The sequence below is a fragment of the Arvicola amphibius genome, chromosome X (genome assembly GCF_903992535.2).
Source record: "Arvicola amphibius chromosome X, mArvAmp1.2, whole genome shotgun sequence".
NCBI lineage: Eukaryota > Metazoa > Chordata > Mammalia > Rodentia > Cricetidae > Arvicola > Arvicola amphibius.
The window spans coordinates 50,133,060-50,158,253 of NC_052065.1; positions in this window are offsets into that span (position 1 = coordinate 50,133,060).

The window sequence follows — 25,194 nt, forward strand, 5'->3', positions numbered from 1 at the left end:
TCAGGTGTGCCCTGCAAAGGCCTTTACACCCTGGGCCTACTTGCCAGTTTTGGTTTGTATTCTTTTGGACATAGTAATTATTTTTTTATTAAAAATTTCCGCATCCTCCCTCCTCCCATCCACCCTCCTCCTCCTTCCACTCCCTCTCCCTCTCCTATCCAGAGAGCAGTCAGGGTTCCCTGCCCTGTGAGAAGTCCAAGTTCCTCCCCCCTCGATCCAGGTCTAGGAAGGTGAGCATCCAAACAGGCCAGGACACACAAAGCCAGTATGTGTAGTAGGGTCCAAACCCAGGCCATTGTCCTTGGCTTCTCAGCAGCCCTCATTGTCCGCCATGTTCAGGGAGTCCGGTTTGATCCCGTGCTTTTCCAGTCCCAGCCCAGCGGGGCTTGATATAGCAATTAAAGTAGTGAAAAAGGATAGCCAAGGTCGAACTGAATCAATTCACTCTTAAGATTGTGCTGGACGAAGTATGTCACTAGGGGCTTACTTTGAGTGTTTAAAGCCTTGAACCATTTGCAGTTCACTATCTGCCTTGTGTGTGCATTTGAAGATGTGAGCTCTCAGCTTACTGTTCCTGTTTCCTTACCTGCTGCTTACTGTCATGCTTTCTCACCACAATGGATTCTTACCCTTTTGTAACAATAACCTTAAATAAACTCCTTCCAAAAGAAGCTTTTGATTGTGTTCCTTTACTATAGCAACAAAAACAACTAATATACTGAGTTTAAGGTTTTTACATTAAATTATCCGGCTCTCAATACCCCGAGTCTAAATGTATACACAATAAATACTGTATGTGAGATCTACTTTACTTTAAGCACTTTCTCATTTCATTCACCTTTACCATGTTCATTACTATTGTATAAATTCTGGTAATACTCTTATTTTTGTGGAAGCTCTTAGCTATAATGTTATTTCCCCCATTCCCTCAAACCAAATGAAAGATACTTGAACATAAATCCAAATTAATATTGAGTACAAAATAAATATGCAAGTACTGCAACTTATAAATGCTATGTATGTCCCAATATCAAAGTTGAGATATTAGCTATGCAGAAAACAGTCACAATTTCTATTCTCCCTGGCTGTGCTCCACTAAATTCAACTCATGAAATTCAAAACCATAATTGATTATATACATTTTAATTATAACTATATGAATGCTCCCATTCTATTGCTCCATCTGCAGAAATTGTTTTAAGCTTCATTAAATTAACACCTAGCACCAGAAGAGCTACATCCACAGGACTACTTACTGCATAACCAGCTTTGGGTTTCCAGAATTCTGTCATTTAGAAGTGAGCAAAAAAAGATAATTTGCTGGGTGGTGAAGCACACCTTTTAATCTCAGCACTTGGGAGGCAGAAGACATGAATTTCTGTGAGTTGGAGGGTAGCCTGATCTACATGGTGAGTTTCAGGCCAGCCAGGGCTACACAGTGAGACCCTGTTTCAAAAAATGTAGAAAATCTACATTATCATGTGTTAACAGTTGACTAAATATATCATCAGTAACCTAAAATTCAGCAGCTCCATTAACTCCTTTCATATATGGCATATTACACTCTTACCATTCTCTCCAATTTGTTTACAACATAAACTCATCGCACATATTTCTGTAGACTTTTCCAAGTAAACAGAATTATCTAGGTGGTTCTCTGATAAATCTTTGTGCTGCTTTTTATATACTTATCTATAATTTAATTCCATCACACAAGATGTAATCCAATTGATAGCTCACTGGTGGGCTAATCCAAATAGGCAATTTGAGGACCAGGCTAAATGGGAAAGTAGCAGGAGGAAAAGTAATGTTTGTGCTTTGCTTTTCACAACCCAAATTCCAGTGCTGTAACTATGCCAAGAGTGATGCTAGGGAAAAATTCAACACTAAAATCTAAAGTTTCTAAAGTACAAAACAGCTAGAAAAATATATTTTGGATTTACTGAGTTGGATGTTTTCTCTAAAATTTAATTAGTCTTGACTAAGGTAATACACAAAGCAAGTTGTATAACTTCACAGTTTCTTGTAGAATAATATTTCATTACTTCACACAATCTGTTTTACCTGGAATATTTTATCATGCCAAAAAAATACCAACAGAATCTCAGTTCAACAACTGTAGAAAATACAAAAATATATTACTAATTACAGTTCAGATTAGTAATTTCAAACAGTGGCCTCAAAGGACAGTTGTTTTGTTGATGTCAGTGAATTACTAAATTTGGTTATTTCCCCCTCTCAATTCAGTTTAAACATAACCTGACCCTTACAAATGCAATATGTATTACTCTTATTTATTGCTTAAGTTTGACATAAAAAGTTGATATTTCTGCCTGCTGAGTATTATATTGTGCCATCCATCTTCATAATGTTCCTAGTATAGAAAATGAACTCTATACCACTTCTGTTCTTCCTCGTCACAGTTTCTTTGAAGTAATTAATATTTGATTATTACTGTGTAGTTAATATTTTATGGTATGGAGTTTCCAATTAAACCATATACTGTAGTCTCTTCATATTTAAAGAACTTATCCATGCTGTAACGTATAGCAATAATTAAAGGTTTTAAAATTAAATAATCTTTCATTATATGGATATACTAATTTTGTTTATAGAGGAATACATCCTGGATTTACTATGTTTGGGATATTATGAATATTGGTGCAGGGTTTTAGAGAAATGGCTCTTAAGAAAACTGACTGGTCCTCTAGAAAACCTGGGTTCAATTACCAGCGTCCACATGGAGGCTTACGATCATCTGTAGCACCACTTCCAGGGCATCTCATATCATCTTCTGGCTTCCAATGATACTGCACACACATAGTGCACAGACATATATGCAGAAAAATACTCATAAAGACAACATGAATATTGTTGCTGTAAATATCTATGAATTAGATTTTGTGATCATTGTTTTTTCTCTCCCTCTTTCACTTCTTCTCTTCCTCAATTCCATTCCATCAGCCTCCTTCTTTCTCCCAGTGCTGTATTTCTGGGAGGTTGAATCTGTGGTCTCACAAATTTTAGACAAACACTCTATCACTGAGTCATATCCTCAGGCTTACGGTTATGTTTTCAGTTCTGTTGGGAATAGAATTACATGGTTGTATGCTTAATATTTTGAGTAAATATAAAACCTTCCTAAATGAACTATATCATTTTACATTCCTATCAGCATTGCCTGCGGGCTTCAATCCTTAATTCATCTTTAATTACAAGATTACAGGAGATTATGTTCCTCATAGCTATTTCATTACAACATTACAATCAAAATATCAATTTTGTTCATTTGCCTTGGGATCATATTTTAAGACCTTTTTTTAGTTTTAGTAACATAAAAAGAAACTCCTGTTTTTAATGCCCAATATCTAATGTGAGTATTCTGACTTCTTGTTGCTTCTCCTACCCACAATATATTTTCAACTCCCAACAACCCTCTACTCCTCCTTTTTAAAGCTCATTACTATTGTTCACTTAAAGTAATAATAAGGCTATAGCGCTCATATTCTTAGTCATGTTGGACTCTTAGAACCTGTATAAATCATGAGACAGAAACAGCAATTTTTCAGTTGGTTGTGAATTCCAAATCTCTAGGACTGTGCACAAGGAGTGGTAGTTTAAATTACATTCTGTCAATATGCCTCATTAATGGATACTTTTGCTCACATGTTATATGACTTAGCCCAACCTTAATAACAATTGTTCTTCTTCTTTGAGTCAGATTTTTTCTTACTATTATACAAGTAAAGTTACCCATAGAAATTACAGCCATTTTTATTTCGGGGGACTTTCTTCTTTTTCTGTTTCATAGTGAAGGTGGAAACACTTAAAGGCCAATATTAATTTTGTAGTTTTACATTTTGTTCCATTTTTAAAGTGTATGTGTATGGGGGGGCTGTGTCTCTTTTGTATACTTGTGTGTGTGTGTGTGTGTGTGTGTGTGTGTGTACATGTGGAATTCAGAGTCCCACATTTGCGCCTCTGTTTCTTACTACCTTATCATTTGAGACAGGGTTGCTCGGTCAAACCAAAGCTCATGAATTGGTTGCTCTGACTAACCACTGAACTCTGGGATCTGCCTGTCTTCCTCATAGCACTGGAGTTACAGATGCACACCACCACAACTGGTTGTTAAATGTGTGCTGGAAATCCAAACTCAGAGCCTTACAGTTGCATAAGAAGCATTTCACTGAACGATCTCACAGCCCCACTATGTTCCTTTTTAGCCCAACAGCCTACATGAGTAAATATATCAGTGGCACAGTTTTATAACCACATAAATTGAATTACCAATGTTCTTTGTTTACTCTGCCTAACTAGCATAATCTGTACTGTTATTCTGATGCTAATTACCTGTGACAAGGGGATAAACAGTATAGCATTTCTTCCACTCTGAGCCACAAATATTTTTCATTCTCAACAAACACTTTAGATCTCCATCCAGATTTTTAGATTACTCCCCTCAATTTTAGTGTTGGTAATCAACATCTAGGCCAACAGAGAAATTGTGCTTCATGAATACAAACCAAATCATATTTATTTTTCTAAAAAGAATGTGACTATGTTGATGTTATAGAAATTCTCTGTTTATTAATCAGGTCCCTTTGCACCTGTTTGATGATCAGCCCAATTTAATCTAAGCACTTCACTAAATATTAATGAAGTTGAGCTGACTAAATTTTTCAAATCCTTGGCACCTTCAAGAAAGGAGCTCTCAGAGAATCTTATGAACAGATAGCACACTGAGAGTATCCTAATTGTGAATGTGGTTAGTGTCCATATTGTCAGGAGAAGACATGCATAATTAACAATAATTGCAGACAGCCTCATAAGAACAACAAAAAGTTAAAATGTGATTTCAGTGAGTAAGGAATGAAAGCTATTAAAAACACAAGAGGTTTTGTTGCTGTTTTTTTAATTTGTTATTTTCCTTTCACAAAATGGGAACTCAGCCTTGCTGTCATATGACAGTTATTTGAGGGAGCTTTCAGAATACCAAGGCTTGGTAGTGGAGAGATGGCTCAGTGGTTAAGAGCACTGTCTTCCCTTCCAGAGGACCAGAGATTGATTCCCAGCACCCACATGGCAGCTCACAACTATCTGTAACTCCAGTCTCAAGGATATGATGCCCTGGCCTCCATGGACACTGCATACACATGGTGCATAGATATATATGCAAGAAAAACACAGATACACACAAAAAATTAAAACAATAAATAAACAAAATATCAAGGCACACGTTGCTATGCATACTATATTCATATTACATGCATACTATATATGTGTGTGCTTATATGTGTGTATGCTAATTCCTATTACATTTCATAAATTCTTAAAAGAGTAATAACAAGAGGCCTGGGCCTCAGTTAAAACTTAAGAAATCCCAATAAATAGAACTCACATATGAGTTTCAAACTGAACTTCTTAAGCCGTAAATCAAGTGATTCATGTTCAAAGGATGAATAATTCATTCTGGAGCCTGGTCCAAGAGTCTGGATTTCCAATAAGCCCTCTCATAATTTGTATGGTCTTCCACTAACCATGCTTTCATTAGCAAGGCTCAAGTTCAGTGGTTCTCAGATTTGAAAGTGTGCCAGAGTCCACTGGCACACTTAAAACACAGAAAGCTGAGTACTACCCCTGGAGGTCTTGATTCATTAACTCTGCACTGAGGCAAGAGAATTTGCATACCCAGGTGGTGCTGATAAGGCTGATTGAACCACACACTTAAAGAGCTACTGCTCCTCACCATATCTAAACCCCACCAGATACACAAGTAAGAGTCAATTAAAACACAAACCTCGCTCTCAGAAAGTGGATAAAGGCGGAACCAAATGAAACATGTTAGCTCACTCAAAATATACTTTGAAAATGTTGACGTATCTGCTTGCTATGCACATGCAGAGCTTCAAATATGAAGCAGAGTTAATGCTCTGCTGTAAATATGCTATGAAAGGTGTCAGATCAGCAGCAAAGGAGGAGCATAAATATTAAGAGGCAAATGTGGAACTTATAAAGCACAACAGGTGTTGATGAAATATCTCTGCCAAGATAATCGGTCCCCTGGCCTCATTCACTATGCAGCCAACTGTTCTCAATTACCAACAGCCTTTAGATACCTGCATCAAGCTTGCTCAGAGCAGACTCTCAATATAATTTCGACAGGCATGAATGGCAAGCAGGGTCTTCTTTTTGGCTAGGAGCTTGCAGATGTTCTACCTGCCTAAGTGACATTTTTTAAAAATGTAGAATTCCTAGGACATGAGCTGACTGGTCAATATTAGTTAACCTTGTTTTGATTATGAATCAACCAAATGCTTACCACCTAGATCTTGAAGCTCATTTCTGAACACTCTTTCTGCCAACTCCAGCCCCCTGCCACTTATGAATTATTGTCATTTTAATTCACTTGCATACTTGGATCCTAACTAAATAGATATTGTGTTGGCTTGAATCAGAATGTCTCTCATGGACTCATTTATTTAAACACATGGTCCCCATTTGGTGGCACCATTGGGGGAGGTCTTGGTGGTGTGGCCTTGCTGGAGGAAGTACAGCACCATGGGTGAGCTTTGATGTTTCAAAGCCTGGTGCCTTCCCAGTACTCTCATGCCCTTCCCCCTCCTTTCTTTCTCTGTTTTGTGCTCAAGGTTAAAGAAGTTCTCAACTTCCTGTTTCTGCCTCTGTGCCGGCTGCTTGCTAACAGGCTTCCCATACATGATGGACACCACTCCTTTAAAACTGTAGGCACAAATAAGCTCTTCTACAAGTTGACTTTGTCATGGTGTTTTACTTCAGCAAGAGAAAAGTAAATAATACAGAAGTTTATATACAATGTGGCCATTTCTTTACCCCTTGAAATTATTCTGTTAATCTTTCTATCTAGTGCCACTGTCAAGCCAGTATAAAGTCTGTCACCATTTAATCTGTACATGTAGGAATAAGACATTATATCTAATTATGTCAGTGATCAAATGCACCAATTCCAAATTGTGCAATTTGTCGATAAAAAGGGCTAGAAAATATTTTAAATTTTTGTTGTATGTATTTTATAAACTAGAGGGTGAAAACCAGAAGTCTAAAACTAAACTTTTTCATTACTCTGTACCTCTTTTCTCAGAGATAATCTATATTGTTGATCAAAGTAAATTGACATAATAGTGGGTGTACAATCGCAATCTTTATTGTCACTTTCCTCATTAAGAAACGTTGTGGACTTCAAAGCACTACTGCAGAGTATTTGAAATAATCAACTTAGAAGAAGTAAAATATTATTCAGTGGTAACTTTCATTCCATGGTTGCTTGGCCCTGTATTTTCAGTACCCATTTCAAGGCAGAGGATTGTGGCCAATAAAGCATTAAAGAGGATGCAAGTCACTCACATTATGGCAGTCCTGAACAAGATAGTCTACATAGGCCCAGGGTTTCAATATCCTTTTAAAGGTCATACTCCCCAGTGGCTGGAATTCCTCCCACCTCGACATTTTAAACAATTCTACAGTCTCCTAATAGCATCAAGGCTAGGTTCCAGCAAGACAGCTCAGTAGGTAAACTCATTTGCCATTAAGCCTGAAGACCCGAATTTGATCCACAGGACACATTTGGTGCCAGGAGAGAACAGGTCCCTGCAAGTTGTCTTCCAGCCTTTATCAACCACTCCCCATCTGTGGTGTTTTGAAAGAAAATGGCCCCCATAAACTCACAAGGAGTGGCACTCTAAGAAGGTGTGACCTTGTTGGAGTAGGTATGACATTGTTGGAGGAAGTGTGTCTCAGTCTTTCTTCCTGCCACCTGCCGGTCCAGACCTAGAACTCTCAGCTCCTTCTCCAGCCTTACATCTGCCTTCATGCCACCATGCTTCCCACCATGATGGCACTGGACTAAACCTGTGAAACTGTAAACCAGCCCCAATTCCATGTTTTCTTTTATAGGAGTTCCTGTGGTCATGGTATCACTTCACAGCAATAGAAACCCTGAGACAGAAGTACCTCTCATCTTTAAGATACATAAACTTTTCAAGATTTTGGTTAGAAAATAGAAATTAGGAGGCAGGGTCATCTTTCTGCCTCTATTTCAGTTTTACTTACAGTAAAACAGAGAATGATAACACACTTTGACTACCCTACTCCATGGCTCTTTTAAATTGATTATATCCTGGGAGTGATAAAAGTTTTTATTTCCCCATTCTATAACATGTATTTTTCTAGTGCTTAGTCCTCTTAAATTACTTTTAAATAGAATGATTTCACATAAATATTAGGTTTCTGATTACGTAATAAGAAATATTGGCATTGTATGGAAAACTTTTGGATCATCATAAGAGAACATGGTAGACATTTCGATGGTAGATACCAAGAATAATGCTAGATAGTCTGCAACGTGCAGAATAGGCCCTCAAGCAAAAATAAAAAAATGTATCAATACTAATAGTGCACAGATTGAGGCCTGTTCTAAATCTATCATATTTGTAAGAAATACTTTCCCAGCTTACCTTAGACTTAAATCTCTCTAGAAATTTTTGAAAGTACATAAAATTTTCCAAAGAGTTTTTCGTGGTGTTAACTTTTTATATTATAAGAAAACCATGTAGCCATAACCAATGAACCAAGGCATAGAAGACACCTATTATGGGTGAACTAGCATAGTAATTGAGTGAGAAAAGGTGACTAATAAACATAAGACAAAAATTAAGGAAATTTAATTTCTCAGAACATGAAATAGGAAATAATTCCAAGTAGATGGTGGGAATTTCAGACAGAAGAAAAGTCAACTAGGGCCAGTGCCACTGTTGCCAAACGAAACTGCTTCATCGTAGAAATTGAGTAAAGACCACCCTAGCAATACCTCCAACCTTACCCTCACTGCACAGAGAAAAGCAAAATTCCGTTGTCAGAAGCACTTCTCTCAAGTAGGAACACCAGTGTAATATGAAATGACGTGTGAGGAGGATGGTAGACCTCAGCAAGAACATTGGCTCAAGCTTTCTGATTGGACACTCCCATCCTCCCAATGAAATTTTCTCCAGACAGAGAAGATATGATAGGAGAATCTTATGTTACACTTCCAGTGCATTACTCAGAACATTTAAATTAGCTCAGAGTTGGGAAAAGTCATATAGAACATAAAACATATTTTAGAAGTTTTGAATATCTCATGAGAAAATTCCTAAAGGCTACTGAGTTTACAACTTTCTTGCTGTTCCTATTTTTGGCAAGAGGTCCACGTTGTTAATATTTCTTCATATACATGACTGACTTAGTACTATGAACAAACCAAAGAGTATTCCTTTTCAGGCTTCTGTTGTTTTTTCTCCACATGTGTTATCTCCAGCCTCAAATTCTACCCTTCAAGATTGGGCTCATTGATTTCCCTAGGGTTTGGTTTTTCTGGTTTTTGTTTGTTTGTTTGTTTTGTCATGGAAACTTCCCAGCTCTACTTGGGATTCCCTTTTTAGTATAGAGAGAACAGCATATGGCTTCCAGCAACAGGCCAGAGAAATCACAGGGTCCAACTCACTTCTTTCTCTTCTCACAGAGGTTATTTAGAAAAGCATAAATATAGCTTCTCTTCCTTCATCATCCTTCATCATTGGTTATAACCATGGTTAAGAACATGATGAACCTGAAAACATACATACAATAGTAGTATATGGACAGAACAGGTTATATTTATAATATATACAAACATACATAGATACATGCAATAAAAATTATTGAAAAAAGAGGCTATGAATTTGATGGATACCAGAACATAAGGGAGGGTTTTGTGGGAGGAAACAGAAAGGAGATTATAATCTCAAAAATAAATAAATAAAAATAAAACAACAGAAATAAATTAACAATCATATAGGTAAAGTATATAGAAAAAATTCGATGAACTTTAGTAATATTGTATTATACATTTATTTCTGTAATACTACATATGGTTATTTCCATTTATCAAAAAAATAAAAAAATATAACTAAGAAAATTGCCACTCCAATATTGCAACAACAAAAAGAAAATTTCAACATGAGATATTCAGAGAGTAACTAAAATAATTCCCTGTCTGAAAAGAATATCATGTGCATAATTAATTTTTTCTAAATAGGTAATCCAACAATTCAAATATGAAATTGTACTCAAGCATAAAACTATTTCTATCCAAATGTAGAGATCAATAAAAAAATCAATAATAAACTATTCCTAGTAGTGATAGCTGTTTGGAAGTATTAAGTAAACAAGTAAAAATGATAATCTTAAAATCAAAAGATCCACTAGCAAAAATTGGTTGAAGTTCTAATATAAAGGCTTAATACATTTTTAAATATAAATGAATCGTTCTTCAAGCATTCAGGCAAAAAAAAGCTAGTCACCTATCAAAGGGGAGTTGTATACTGGCCTCAAAGTCTCCACATGAGTAGTTAGTGCCAGAGGGCAGAGGAACATTGTCTCTGAGTTCTGAGGACCAGGTCTAGGCTGCTAGACACATTGTTGTTTAAGAAGATCAGTAGCAGGGAGAGATTTTTAAACATTAAAGAAGTCAGTTCCTCAAGAAACTTTTTTGAAAATCTACTCTACAAAAAGTTCAGGAAGCCAAGAGATAAAACAAAATAAAATAACTCATGAGTCAAATAACTGTCAGAAGATATAAAAGATGAAGGGGAAATAATAAAACTAAAAATAACCAATCATAAAAAGGAAGAACAACTGCGCCATAACATACATATATACAAACACATATAAAATGGTTTCAAATATATATTTATATGCATATTAAATATTAAATGGGATTATGAATTATTGGCTGTTAAGATGTATATAAAAGTCATATTAGTAAAAACTACCCCCAAAAATCCTTCAAAAGAATTCCTTTAGAGAAAGCTAATAGAATTCAATACATGATTCTGCTAGTAGTCTATTATGTTAAATATTGTAAATACTTCACTTACTGAAAAATTAGTTCCTTAAATCTAGCTTCCACATTTGACAAAAAATGTGAGGTGTTGTCTTTCTGAGTCTGTGTTTTCTTTCACTTAACATAATCTTCACAAGCTCCATCCATTTTCTGCAAATTTTAGGATTTCATTCTTCTGTATGACTGAATGAAAATCCATTGTGTATGGGTATCACATTTTCTTTGTCCATTTGTCCATCAACTGACATCTAATTCTGTTTTCTAGCTAATGTGTGTATAGGTCGTGGATCTAAATGGGGGATCATGGAAAGGGAAGAAGAGATCTTAGAGCAAGAGAGAGAAGGGGTATGAGAGGAAAACAGAATACATGTGATTTGGAAGCAAAGGGGAGGGGAAGAGGAAAAGCAAAAAGTATGGCATAAGGAATTGGGGAGCAGAGGGAGGGAGGGACAGATTAGGACAAAGTATAATGACAAATATATCTGAAAATATCACAAAAACATTACTTTGTATCCTAACTTTTAAATTATTTTTTAAAGATTCACTTCTTTGACAAAGAGAAAAAAAACAGAGGGAAGTCTTTATGCAGGTAATTTAGCATGCAAACAAATCTACCTTTAAGAGACTTAACATATACTTGATGTGAATGAGGTGGTTGGAAAACTCAAAACCAGTTTTGCTCTCCAGCAAATTTGATTCCATTCTGTCTTAATATTATGTATTTATTCACTGTACACCTCTCTATGAATTAAAAAAAATCAGCAGTGAATGGAAATGTGATCGAGAATTATAAATAGCTCAGTCTTTTCTACAAAATATACTCTAATTTTTTTCAAATACCAAACATCTGTCAACATATTAAATGCTAATAATTTACATGTGATTGTGAAGATGAAAAGTTTGCTTGTAAATTAGATGTGTATGTTAAAAAATCTTCTGTAATAATGACAAAGTTAAAAACATAAGCACCACAAAATCAAAGTGTGGAATAATCCTTAAAGAATATTAAATACTTCACCTTTTATTGAAGACAGTAAACTAATACCATCAAAACTTGAAATCAACTTTTTAATAAATGCAAAATGGATTTGAGCTCTTTTATCTTTTTAACTTCTTATCTTAAAGATCAATGTCTATTTTAGTGAGTAATATATCTCTTACTCCTTCCCTTGTCTTCACCATCTGCTTCTACAGCAGCTACATAATAAAAGGTATTTCAGATGTGTTCCTTTATGAATGACAAGGATCTGCCTTCAAAATCCATATTCTCTCTCATCAACTCATTTTATCAAACTAAATGTCTATATATGTACTATTATTTAATAATATAATGTTAAACTATTTAATGTCATTAGAATACATATAAAAGAGTTTTGATTTTGCCTTCCTTTATCTGAGTATTATATCATTCAATTGTAACACAATTTTTATGTAGTGTATCAAATCTGGTTTTCTTGAATGAATTGTCTTCTGGAGTTTTGCCACAGGCAGAAGACATTCATATTCAAGAAAATCCATTAAAATAGACTATTTAGAATTTGCTCAAGACCAGACTCAAGATATCCTAATATATAATCACAAATGCACGATTATTTGTGTTTCTGTTCTCTCAAGCACATAGAAACCAGATTATCACTTAGTAGTGGTTCAGAAATTATGTCTTAAATGAATCATTGAAAAGTGATTGAGGCAACACAAAATAAGAATTCTTTGTATCTTAATTTCTTCAAGAGAAGGAATGACCTCTTTCACATCAAAGAAGCTGTGATATAAGAAACAGTTCTTTGAGAAGGAAGGAGGAGGGATTGTCAGGGAAAGGGCAGGGTAGATGATAGTAACCGCAGGAGACAGGATAGCAGGAGGGTACACTGTCTAATTTCAAGTGCCTACAGCTATCTGAAGAAATCTAAGGCATAAAGTGATAACTGAACTCTAAAGAGATTTTAAAACTAGAATTATAAAAGTGAAGGGATTTTCAACAGTGTCAGATAATTTAAGTTTAGAATTAAAATCATGCAATAACAGCATTCAGCAAACCATTTGCCCAAAGGAGTGTCTTGAGATTTAGTTTTGATTCTGAAAAGAAAAATGAGATGGTTAATCGGCAGAGCTAGGGTATTCATAACACTGTCCTTTTTCTTACCATTGATTTATTTTCATTAGTTAAGTAGTTAGGATGTTGATTTTTCTCCTCTTTTGCTTTTGGTCCTAACAAAATTGGCTGTTTTGGTACTTTCATTATTTGCATGTGTCAAAATTCCCTTAGAGAATAATGACAACTTTAGTTTATTGAAAATACCAAAAGAATGGCAATTTGCTATGTATTTTGATGATTACACGTTTATAAGGTATTATTTATCATTTAAAATTTCTGATGTAAGGCCAATACAAACGTCTAATATACAAAATGTTGAAACACCTGGATTAAAATAAAATAGCAATGAGAAATTGTATGTTATCATTATACCAAACAGAGTATTTGAAGACTCATAACTAAATATTAGTTGGATTTTTGAATATATTTTATTGATAGGCTTGGAGATGAACAGCAAGAACCTAAAGGAAACCACCCAAACCTCAATGTGTAATATTTTCTTTTATAGATATTGGCAACAATTAGAGAATAATACTATACCACAGGTGTTGAGATTTAATCAATAACAGACAGAAGCACATTGATATGAGTGCATCGATGACTAAACCCTAGCAGTCAAATCTCTTCCACACTTTACAATAAATCTCTGAAATGTCAAAAACAAGAATTATATGAGTCTACAAATTTACTAGTGATGGAGATTTGGGAGATTATCTTGTATGATCCATCAGTTTATGGAAGATAAAATGAACATGATACTAATAGATATTTTTGTCCTAAGGAGCTTCCATTTTAATGAGAAAATACCCAACCAAGAATTCCGAAATAGTAAAACAGTCAATAGATATTAATATGAAAGATTATAGAGCTGCAAATACAACATTACCTCTTGATTTGAAGGCTATATTAGGATAAAGAATAACTTTCCTGAGGATGTGACTGGTAATTTAAATTCATAAGGATTAAGGCATATACAGTTCATATAAAGCAAAGATACAATAAGAATGGGACCAGATACCATGATTATCACTCCAAAGGTGTTGAGCCTGGCAGAATGGAACCTAAAATGAGGCAGATCTAAAGTCTCATGCAATAGTCAACTTTATTTGGAGTATCAGACAATTTATATTCTGGGGGTTAAGAAGAATCACACGAATAAAGTGACCACAAGGTCAATCTGTATGTGTGGCAGAAACATGTTTTCATGGCAAACAACAACAGCTAGTTGTAATGAATAATCTGAAGTAAACTCATGCCTATCTGCTACACCTGGAGGAAGTCAAAACACATTCCAAGAACAATTCTGTGTTTTTGAAAAGACTGAGGTCATAAGACTTTTGTTTTCTTGGAGTTTTCTCACAAGCACTCAGAATTCTTGTACAACTTCATTATTGTAATATGTTCCAAAAATATCCCAAGAGGAAAAAAAACTCAATATACATGTAAATGGGAGTTTCTCTGTCCTGCTCCATTTTGCAGTCACTTCTAAATAATCACTCAGAGGCGTAATATTAATTACAAACTGTTTGGTCTTATTACTAACTAGCTCTTACATTTAAATTAACCCATTTTTATTAATCTATGCATTGCCACGTGGCTGTGGCATTGATGGTCTGCTGATATCTTTCTTCTTGGGTGGCTGGTTGTATTTCTCTGCTAGACTCCACTGTTCTCTCTGTGTTTTCAGTTTGCCTTTCCTGTCTGGCTTTATTTTGACTTGCTACAGGCCGAAGCAGCTTCTTTAATAACCAATGAGAGAAATACATTTTCCCAGCATACAGAAGGGTTATCCAATAGTATATACACTTGAGAGATCTACAAACAGTACACTAATATCGATTATCACATAGAGATGGCAGTAAGATGAAGACCAGAGTGTGGGGATACTTAGCAAATTTTGCATCCATACCTATATGTATGTGCACTTTTATATGTGCATGTACGTACATATATGCACGTACAAAATGGATGTGTGAATCAGCTACAACCAACAAAACAGTAACAAAATACTACCAAAGATGTGTTCTATTTTCTGTATTTAATGTTTCATTTAGAAGTATTTGTAAATGTCCACTGTCACATAGTACTTGACCTACCAAAGTGCAGTGACCAGCACTTTGTAAAGATTGAGAGGTAAGAAGCAGGGACAACATTATGATGAAGTATTCAGATTAGACATGATGCATTAGAAAATGGGGAAGTGAAATTTTTTTTTGAGCAGGGGCATAAGGTACTTCCATTTATATTGAGAAAGATATTCTAAATGGTTCCAGAAAGCACTAGAAAGGCTTTGGGATATGAGGGTAATTTTAGAAGTTTTGATTTTTTTTTTCTGTTTGGAGATAATTTAAACAATTGCTAATGGTGCCAGAATTCAGACAATTGCTTGGGAATAGTAAAGAGCAAATTCCTAAATTGTAATGAACAGAACTTCATTATTAGAACAAGTGAATTAAAAGAAAATGAAGTGTTAGGATTTTTGAGATGTTTGTCTTAGGAAACATGTGGATAATGATACCATTCACTGAGGAATGGAAAAGAATGGCTATCATCAGAAAAATAACAAAGACCAACAGACACCAAAGAAGACATAATGAAGAAAGACACTTGTACACTATTGATCAGGATATAAATTAATCCAGCCACTGTAGAGATCAGGACTGAGATTTATCAAAAGATTAAAAAAAGAACTACCGTAGAGTCTAATATGTGAAAGGCATGAATTCACCACACAAGAAAGATACCTGTGAACTTGTGCTTATTTCAGCAATAACCACAATAGCTAAGAAATAGAATCAGCCTAGATGTCCATCCATAGAAGAATGAATAAAGAAAATGTGGAACATATTCAGATTTAAATTTACTCAGGCATACAAATAAATCAAATCATAACATATATGTAGGAAACAGAAATGAAATCATGGTAAGTAAAATAAACTAGACTTGGAAAGATAAATGTTATATGGCATGTAATTTTTTCAAGATGCCAAAGAGAAAATGGCTATTTGGGTAGAGGAAAGAGAATGGCAGGAGTGGGGTAGTGGGCAAAAAAGGGGCATTGGAAAGAAATGTAGTCAAAATACATTTTATAGGTGTGTACATTCAAGAAGAGCTGGTACCTATACTCCTCAAAGTGTTCCACATAATAGAAACAGAAGGAACATTGCCAAACTATTTTTATGAGGTGACAGTTACCCTGATAACAAATCCACACAAAGACTCAACCAAGAAAGAGAATTACAGACCAATATCACTCATGAACATTGATGCAAAAATACTCAATACAATACTGGCAAACCAAATCCAAGAACACATCAAAAAATCATCCACCATGATCACGTCGGCTTCATCCCAGAGATGCAGGGATGGTTCAACATATGAAAATCTATCAATGTAATCCATCACGTAAATAAACTGAAAGAAAGAAACTATATGATAATTTCATTAGATGCTGAAAAAGCGTTCGACAGAATCCAACACCCCTTTATGATAAAGGTCTTGGCGAGATTAGGGATACAAGGATCATATATAAATATAATAAAAGCAATATACAGCAAGTCAACAGCCAACATCAAATTCAATGGAGAGAAACTCAAAGCCATTCCACTAAAATCAGGAACAAGACAAGGCTGTCCACTATCTTCATATCACTTCAATATAGTTCTTGAAATTTTGGCTATAGCAATAAGACAACAAAAGAAGATCAAGGGAATTCAAATTGGAAAGGAAGAAGTCAAACTTTCATTTCTACCAGAGAAATCCCACAGCTGATAAACACCTTCAGTGATGTGGCAGGATACAAGATCATCTCAAAAAAATAAGTAGCCCTCCTCTATACAAATGATAAAGTAGCTGAGAGGAAAATCAGAGAAGCATCACCTTTCACAATAGCCACAAATAGCATAAAATATCTTGGAGTGACACTAACCAAAGAAGTGAAAGACTTATTTGACAAGAACTTTAAGTCTTTGAAGAAAGAAATTTAAGAAGACACCAGAAAATAGAAAGACCTTCCATGCCCTTGGATAGGTAAGATTGACATAGTAAAAATGTCAATCCTACCAAAAGCAATCTATAGATTCCAAAGCAATCCCCATCAAAATCCCAGCACAATTCTTCACAGATCTTGAAAGAACAATAACCAATTTCATAAGGAAAAACAAAGAAAAAAAGCTAGGGTAGCCATGGATAAATTCTAAAAACAAACTTTTAAATATTATGCTTTTAAAAGATTAGTTTATTGGCTATTGTTGTTCTTCTTGCACTAGTAGCAATGGCAGCAATTACATCACTGCCAACATTCCAGTGATGGTCACTAATTCACAAACACTTGCAGATGCCTATGGAAATTTACTTCGGATGAAGGCAGCCAGTAGCTACTTCTGTTTCTCTGTTATCATGCTGCCTATCTCAGCTCTTAGAACTTGAACTTTATATTTCCCAAATGATGCTAGGAACATCTGTTCACCGAGTTTCCCCTAAATACCACAGGACATTTAACCTTACTCAACCTTGTTCCACAAGGTCAAGCCAGTTTAGCCTCCACTAATTGCTACACTTTCTCTTTCTATCTTTGTCTTGAAGTATTGGCATCATTTCAAGACAAATTATCCCATCCTCTGTTCTCTTTATCATAATCATTTGAGTAATTTTCATCTAATTTTTAAATATTTTAAAATGATTGATGACATTCATTTGAAGAATAATTTCATCATCTCTTTTTGGACATCTCTTAATTCTTCAGTTATAGGAAAGCAAATTTGAAAGAGGACACAAGATAAACATATATGCCTTGTGCTTCTTAGAGAATTTTAACATGATTATTAATTGAAAAATATACTCTTTTCCTCTGCATCATATATTTACTAGAACTGCCTTGAGTTACTATCTCTCCCATCCAACCCTAAAGCCTAACAAAATATTTGTAAGCTATCATAAATATAGTGAGAGTTATTTCCCTTTAAGTGAATTCATTTCTTGTCACCATTCCCATGGGGATATTTTTTCATGTATATCCTTTTCATGGTGCATATATTTTTGTTTTCTTAAGTCTAGAAATGCTGAAAAAATAGTAAGCCAAAAAAGCAAAAAAAAATTGCGAAAGAGAGAAAGGGCAAAAAGTTTCACATGTGCTTTCAGCATTGTGAACAAATTCACTGATCTTCAGAAGGTCTGATTTGAGCAGATAAGTATGCAGTGTTTTGTATGTGTTCATTAAAAGTAAAAAGAGTACACTGACTGCTATAATTAATGTCAACATAATAAACCCTACCAAGATCTTTCAAAGTCTGATTCAGCACTTTGGTTCATATAGCTCCAGTGAGAAAGAAAAAAAAAGCAATGTGACGTGAACTCATGGGGAAAAGAGTCAAATGAACCAGACAATTTTAAATGGAATATTTAGTATTTAGAAGGAAGGATCATAAGATCTGTGCAAGAAGGGAAAATAAATAACAGTGGAATTCTCAAAGAATTAATAAAAAATATTTTTTAAAGAAATGACGCTAGAGGAAAAACTATAGAAACAGCAGACTCTAGCAGAAATAGAGGACAGGAGGGTCAAAGAGGACGGCAGTGAAAATAAACAAATTATACATTGTGTAAAAAGCTACTGTGGCTCTAGAAGTACAGTCCATGAAGAGCATTTGCCTAGAGTCTATAAATCCCTGAGTGCCACTTCCAACACTGAAAAATACAGGCACATAAATGTAAGCTAACAATAAAACACATGCTTGAAACCATTGTACCAGTTACATAATTCTACTCGCCAGGGAGATTTTCTGTTCAGTTTGTTGGAGATAGAAGAACTGTCTTATTTAAATAGTCGGAATCACAGGAAAGATACATGATTGTGTGTCCATCAATATGTCTGATGTAGTGTTTGGATGGGGGGATGAACACAAGACAGTGAGGTAGAAGTTAAATAAAATAAAAACAAAGATAAAAGTCTATTATGGGACTAGAGAGATGGCTCATTGGTTAAAAGCACTTACTGATCTTATGGAATACCCAGGGTTAGAGTCAGGGTTGAATTCCCAGCACCCACATGGCCACACAAAACCATCTATAGCCGGGCATTGGTGGCACACGCCTTTAATCCCAGAACTTGGGAGGCAGCGGCAGGTGGATCTCTGAGTTCGAGGCCAGCCTGGTCTACAAGAGCTAGTTCCAGGACAGGCTCTAGAAACTACAGGAAAACCCTGTCTCGAAAAAACCAAAAAAAAAATCTATAAACTCCAGTTCCACAGTATCAGATGGATTCTTCTGCTCTCTATGAGCACTGCATGCACACACATGCAAAATACATTTAAATATATATAAGTAAAGGTAAAACATTAAATAAAAAATAATATTTATAAAAGGTCATCCATTTAATCCTACTTCTCATGAACTTAATCAGAGCAGCATATCTGCATGTTCAAGAATTTTGTTTTATTAATACTTGCACTACAATGATAAGTGTGTTGTTTAACCCTTTCAACTTAAATATCATCATCTATAAAATGGGCATTATAATGACATCTACCTTGGAGTTTTTCTAAAGATTAAAGTAGCCTAAATGTAAAGGAGTCTTAAAACCCTGCATTGGAGTGTTTTATGAACTTTAGCACAGCATTAATGAAGTGACTCATGAGTCACTGTGCACAAATTATTAATATTCTGGGCTCAGAAAAGAAAGAGTAGTATATGTGGTAAAACCCCCAAGATTTGGAGTTACAAAATAAAAGCTCAGGTTTGAATTTCAAAATCTATTGATGTGATCTTTTAATTTTCTAGCCCTGGCTCTCCTTTCACAGAAATGACAGCAATGTATCACATTGTTGAGATGCATTGATTTATTGGCTTAATTCATTTGATTAACATCAAAATTTGTATGCATACCCAAAAGTGTTTTTTTTTTTGTCTGTGAGATAAGTTGCCGTGGGCTTGCCCAAGTAAGAGATTGATCAGTAAACACAGTGGTAGGTGCTAAATACAATTCTTGTTCCTGTGGGTTTACAGGGACGTGATGTAGAACCAGATCACATGTAAGAACATTTTAATGCTACTTTATTTTTTAAAAAAATATGTATACAGTGTCCTGCCTGCATGTATGCCTGCAGGCCAGAAGAGGGCACCAGATCTCATTACAGATGGGTGTGAGCCGCCATGTGGTTGCTGGGATTGAACTCAGGATCTCTGTAATAGCAGGCAGTGCTCTTAACCTCTGAGCCATCTCTCCAGCCCAAACCATAGGAACAAAAAATTTTGAAGAGAATCATATCTGAAAAGGTTTGAAAGAAATCAGACGCAAATCTTTACCCCAGATAAAGGCTAAAGACTTTCAGAAATAGTCACCTCATATCTTTGTCTATCTCTCACTCTACATTTGAGGGAACCTATTATTAGAGCCTGAGCAATCTTTCAGAGAGTTAGTAAGTATTCTGAGTTTCTTCAATGAGTCAGACCTCATTTGGAATTCAACTGTCTTGGGGTTTGAGAAGGGTTCCCATCCTAAAATGTCTGAATATACCTGTCAACTCACTTTACCTATCCAACATTCGAGGTTGTGAAACATGTCCTGTATCTTAGGAGTCCATTGCGGTATGTACTATAACTTACTTTTTAAGGAAGGGGAGATTACTAAGGCAATACTTTAGGAAAGCTATGGATAAGTAGTTCTGGGTAAATATTTGAAACTAAAATGCCCGTATTTGAATATACACACATGAAATGACAATAACAAAACCTATTCTTGTGTGTACTTAATACACATTAAAAAATAAAAACTTGACAAAAATGCGAATAGTTAGATATGGTGGCACATGCCTATAGTCTTAACACAGGAGACAGAGACAAGAATCAGGACTTCAAGGCCAGCATGGACTATATGGCAAGTTATAGGCCACAATAGCCTAAATATTGAGATCCTGCCTCAAAACAAAGTAAATTACTAGTCAAAGAATAAAATGACTAGGTTTGAAATTATGCCATTGTAGTAAAAGACAGATAGGAAATAATTTTTAGTGAGATCAGTGTATGGCATTAATGAAAGCAAAAAGTCATGGAAAGAAGGTTTAAATGAAACAATGGAAAAACAAGAGCATAGCCTATCAATCTAGAGTCTATACTAGCATTAGAGACTGGACTATCAGGATTTTATCTGGCCAACTAATATCTAACAAACACTAAAACACTACTCAAATTTAATTGTACAGGTGGTATCACACACACACACACAAACACACACACACACACACACACACACACACCTACTAGGTTTTCTCATTTGTATCTCCTATTGTGCTTAAGTTGAGAAGTTTGTCCATCCCACTGAATTGTTTTCAACTAAGCAAAATTTCGTTTTAATGAAATTATGAAACAATAGTGCAACCTCAGATTATATTCTCTTGTACTTCACAAATATATTTGTTTTTGAGAATTACTGTACCCTGTAATTCAACATGCATTTTCACTCATTTTCCACTTGGTATGCATTCATTATTTTTTTTTCTTTCACTATTTCAAAGAACAGAGATACATGCTTCTATTCATTCAATATGCACTGATTTCTTGATAGTTACTTAAGTTTCTCGACCCTTTCTGCATCCAACACCTTTGCCTGTGTTCTTTTCTTTACTAAGTCTAAAATAGGCTTCATCATTTCTTAAAAGTATAAGGATTAATAAACTAGAAAATAGAATATCAGTGTGTCCCTTCAAAATAAACAATATTAGAAAGTGAATTCCTAATATTAGGAAGTGATTCCTAATATTGTTAACAAATAATGTTACTGACAATATAGAGTACAATGGCAGTTTTATTCAGCAATGTAATAAAATATCTAAGAGAGAAAAAGGACTGTCTAGGACCGGGAAAACATGCAGCTAAGATTCAGCTCCCAAAACATGTTTTCTTTGACATGAACCTGTGTAGCAGAACTTAGTTGTAAAGGATTCATTTTGTAACATAACATTGGTTCAATTACAAGAAAGGTAGTTCATTTTCTCCATTGTTTTTCAGCATAATTACCTCACAAGTAAGAAGCAATTGCCAAACTATGAATACAGGAGTTTGTTGCCATCTTTCAACTGGGACATTTTGGGTACATTATAAGAAGACTCCAACTATTTTTTCCAGAGTAACGTCAGTGTTTGGGGAACTAATTCATTAGAAAGCCTGTACTGAAAGACTACGGGCAACCAAAGATCATGGAGACCAGGAGATATGGTCTTCCCCAGGGAAAACCACACTGACTGTTTATCCAGTACCAAATGGTCAATGCTGAAAATATGCATACAAGCAACATTATACAGATTGAGTAATATATAGTCAGAAATATACATATATGTATATAACAACAATTGATGGAAATAGAAGCCATGAATGTGAAAGAGAGCGAGGAAGGTTATATGGGAGGGTTAGTAGGAAATGGAAGGGACAAAAAATGATTGAATTATATTATAATACCCCCAAATCAAATAAATTTCTAAAAGAAGGAAAGGCTGTACTGGCAAGTACTTATGTGTCTAATCCAGTTCATGGGGAAAAACTAAGAAAAAAATATACAAGGCATGGAATAAATGAGAAACATGTTCAATCACAAGGATAGGTAAGTAAATATGTATACCCAGTGTTGAGCAACTCCAACTGTAGATCCCACTGAGTCTGACCTGCCAGAACTATACTGGGGGAGAAGAATCACAACTTCCTATGTATTGTATCAGATATGATATCATGGATATTAATTTTCTGATCTTTCAAAATATATAAAAATTCCATTATATGTTCTATTTTCTCATTTAGAGCATTCAAATTAGGAAAAATTAAAAATGTCCTTACCAAAATTTTACTTTGTAGATGATAATAAAAATACATAGGATAAAGATCACTTACTGAACTTTGTGAAAAATGATTATTAGAACCTTTTTCCTAGCTACTGTCATAAGACCATATTTTTAACCAACAGAGTTTAACTACTAATGTGATCTAAATTTTATTTCAGTTCTGAAGAAAAGTTTTGTCATGAAATACTTCCTAAGCTAAGCATAGTAGCTCATACCTGTTATCCCAGCATTTGGTAGGTTGAGCCAAGAGGAATAAAAGTTACAGCCCAGTCTAGCCTTTATAGGGAAAAACTGTCCCTCTTCCTGAATGAACCAAAAAATTCCAAAATGCTGGGTGCTAATATAGACAAAGTATTACTGTGAGTGCAACATACAGATATAACCACAAAAGCTCAAGGTAATCCTCAGGACAATACTATGATCTAGAAAATTTAATTTGTAGCCATTCTGGTATCACTTTTAACATTATGCTAAACATGTAAGTTGAGATGTCAAATAACTTTCCCAAGGATATACAGCTCAAATGGTAAGAAAACTGAAGTGGAATGCATGTTTGTGTCCAACACTGTTGTTCCTCCCACTAAATAACACTTTTTCCACACTAATATCTGCATTAGTTGCTATCTGGAAGGCATTTAATTTATGATCCCATTTCAATTTTAATACTATTACTTATTCTACTGCTCTCCCCAACTCCTCTTTCCTTATATGTGTGCCTTACATTGTTCTTTGCTGCTATGGACCAAGGAATCATCCAAAGAAAATAATTATGAGACAATTACTCTATGTTTGTGACCATTAAAGGACAGAATAAAATCCTGAATCCCAGTCTGGGAAAGGCTGAATGTAGAAACAAACATGCAACAACATTATAGTCATTAACCTCTCATTAATATGCTAATTAACTTCCATGTTAAAAGCTGAAATACATTCTTTACCTGTAAAACCATTTCAGACAGACTGTTTAGCATATAGAAGTAATTAAATATTCCCAACTTGTTAACTACAGTAAGAGTTAAGTATCTTAAAGAAATCAATTTGTAAGAGATAGAAATCATATTTAAAGTTATGTTCCTAATTGAATCCTAAATTAAAATGACTATCTTCCTTTTCTAATTAGAAAATACCCACTCAGCACAATACAAAAACAAGAGTATTTCTTTGAACAAGATGTATTTTTAAAATTTATTCGAAGTAAAGACAATATGTTCAAATATTTCATTTTAATATTTGACTTAATATTTGATAATACATAGGAATAATATAAAAATAAAATTTTATGAAATATTAGTTAGAATATGACATTTAATTTTCTAATTTTCCCATTGGGGGAGATAATTTTTATTGATACACTTTGATATTTTAAGAAAGTATCTTCACCTTACTAATGCCAGAGTTCAACCAGCTAGTGTAGCCTATTGAGCAAGACGTTGCCATTCTAACAAAGATTGTGTAAGCAATAGCACCTTTTAATTCCTCATAATATGCTATGGCTGGTGACTTTATTGAGAGTCACATGCACCAGTTTCCATGGTCAGAGGACTGTTATTTTCTTTGTATTGATTCTGCAAAGGGGCATTTGTTGATATATGAGAAAGTATTGTTGATTGTTAGTTCACCTTAAAAAGCTTATTTACAACTGATATGTGTAGTTAAAAATCATGAGCTCAAGTCTTGGAGAGAAAAAAAGTGGTAAAGGATGCAGCTACAGAACAACAAAAATCAGTACTGCAATTACTGAAAAACTGGAACAAAAATTAACAGGAATCAGTCAGCCAACCAGACAGGTGAGAAAAAGAAACAAAAAGAAAGAACGAAAAAGAAATAAGAAAACTATTATTTTCGTGAGATAAAAGAGAGAAGAAGCAGGGAGAGGGAGCATCCTGAAAGCTGGAAAAAAGATCAACCATTAATTAACTCATAGTCAGGGAAAGGAAGCACAGGATATACAGAAGAAATGCTGTGCATAAAATACTGGCAAAATGACTATTTGTAAGGCTAAAACCTCATTCTACAGATTATTAATTACAAATAAAATTTGCCCTAATTACAGTGTGACCTGGCAATCATGATTTTCATCAGTGATCAAGTTTAACATTATTATGAAATAATGTACATCTTATGATGATGGTTGCACTATATGTCACTTGTGTAGCCTTCTCACTAAATATGTGTAAACAATACAAATCAAACTGACCTGTGACTTATGAGAAATATATAAGAGTAGATTAAAATGCCAACAACACAAGGAAACAATCACATACATTCCAGGACAGGTGATTAGCAGAAGACCCAGGATTGGTCCCCAGCACCCACACTGGCCACTTACAACTGCCTATGACTCCATTTCCAGAGGTATCTATCACACACCCTCT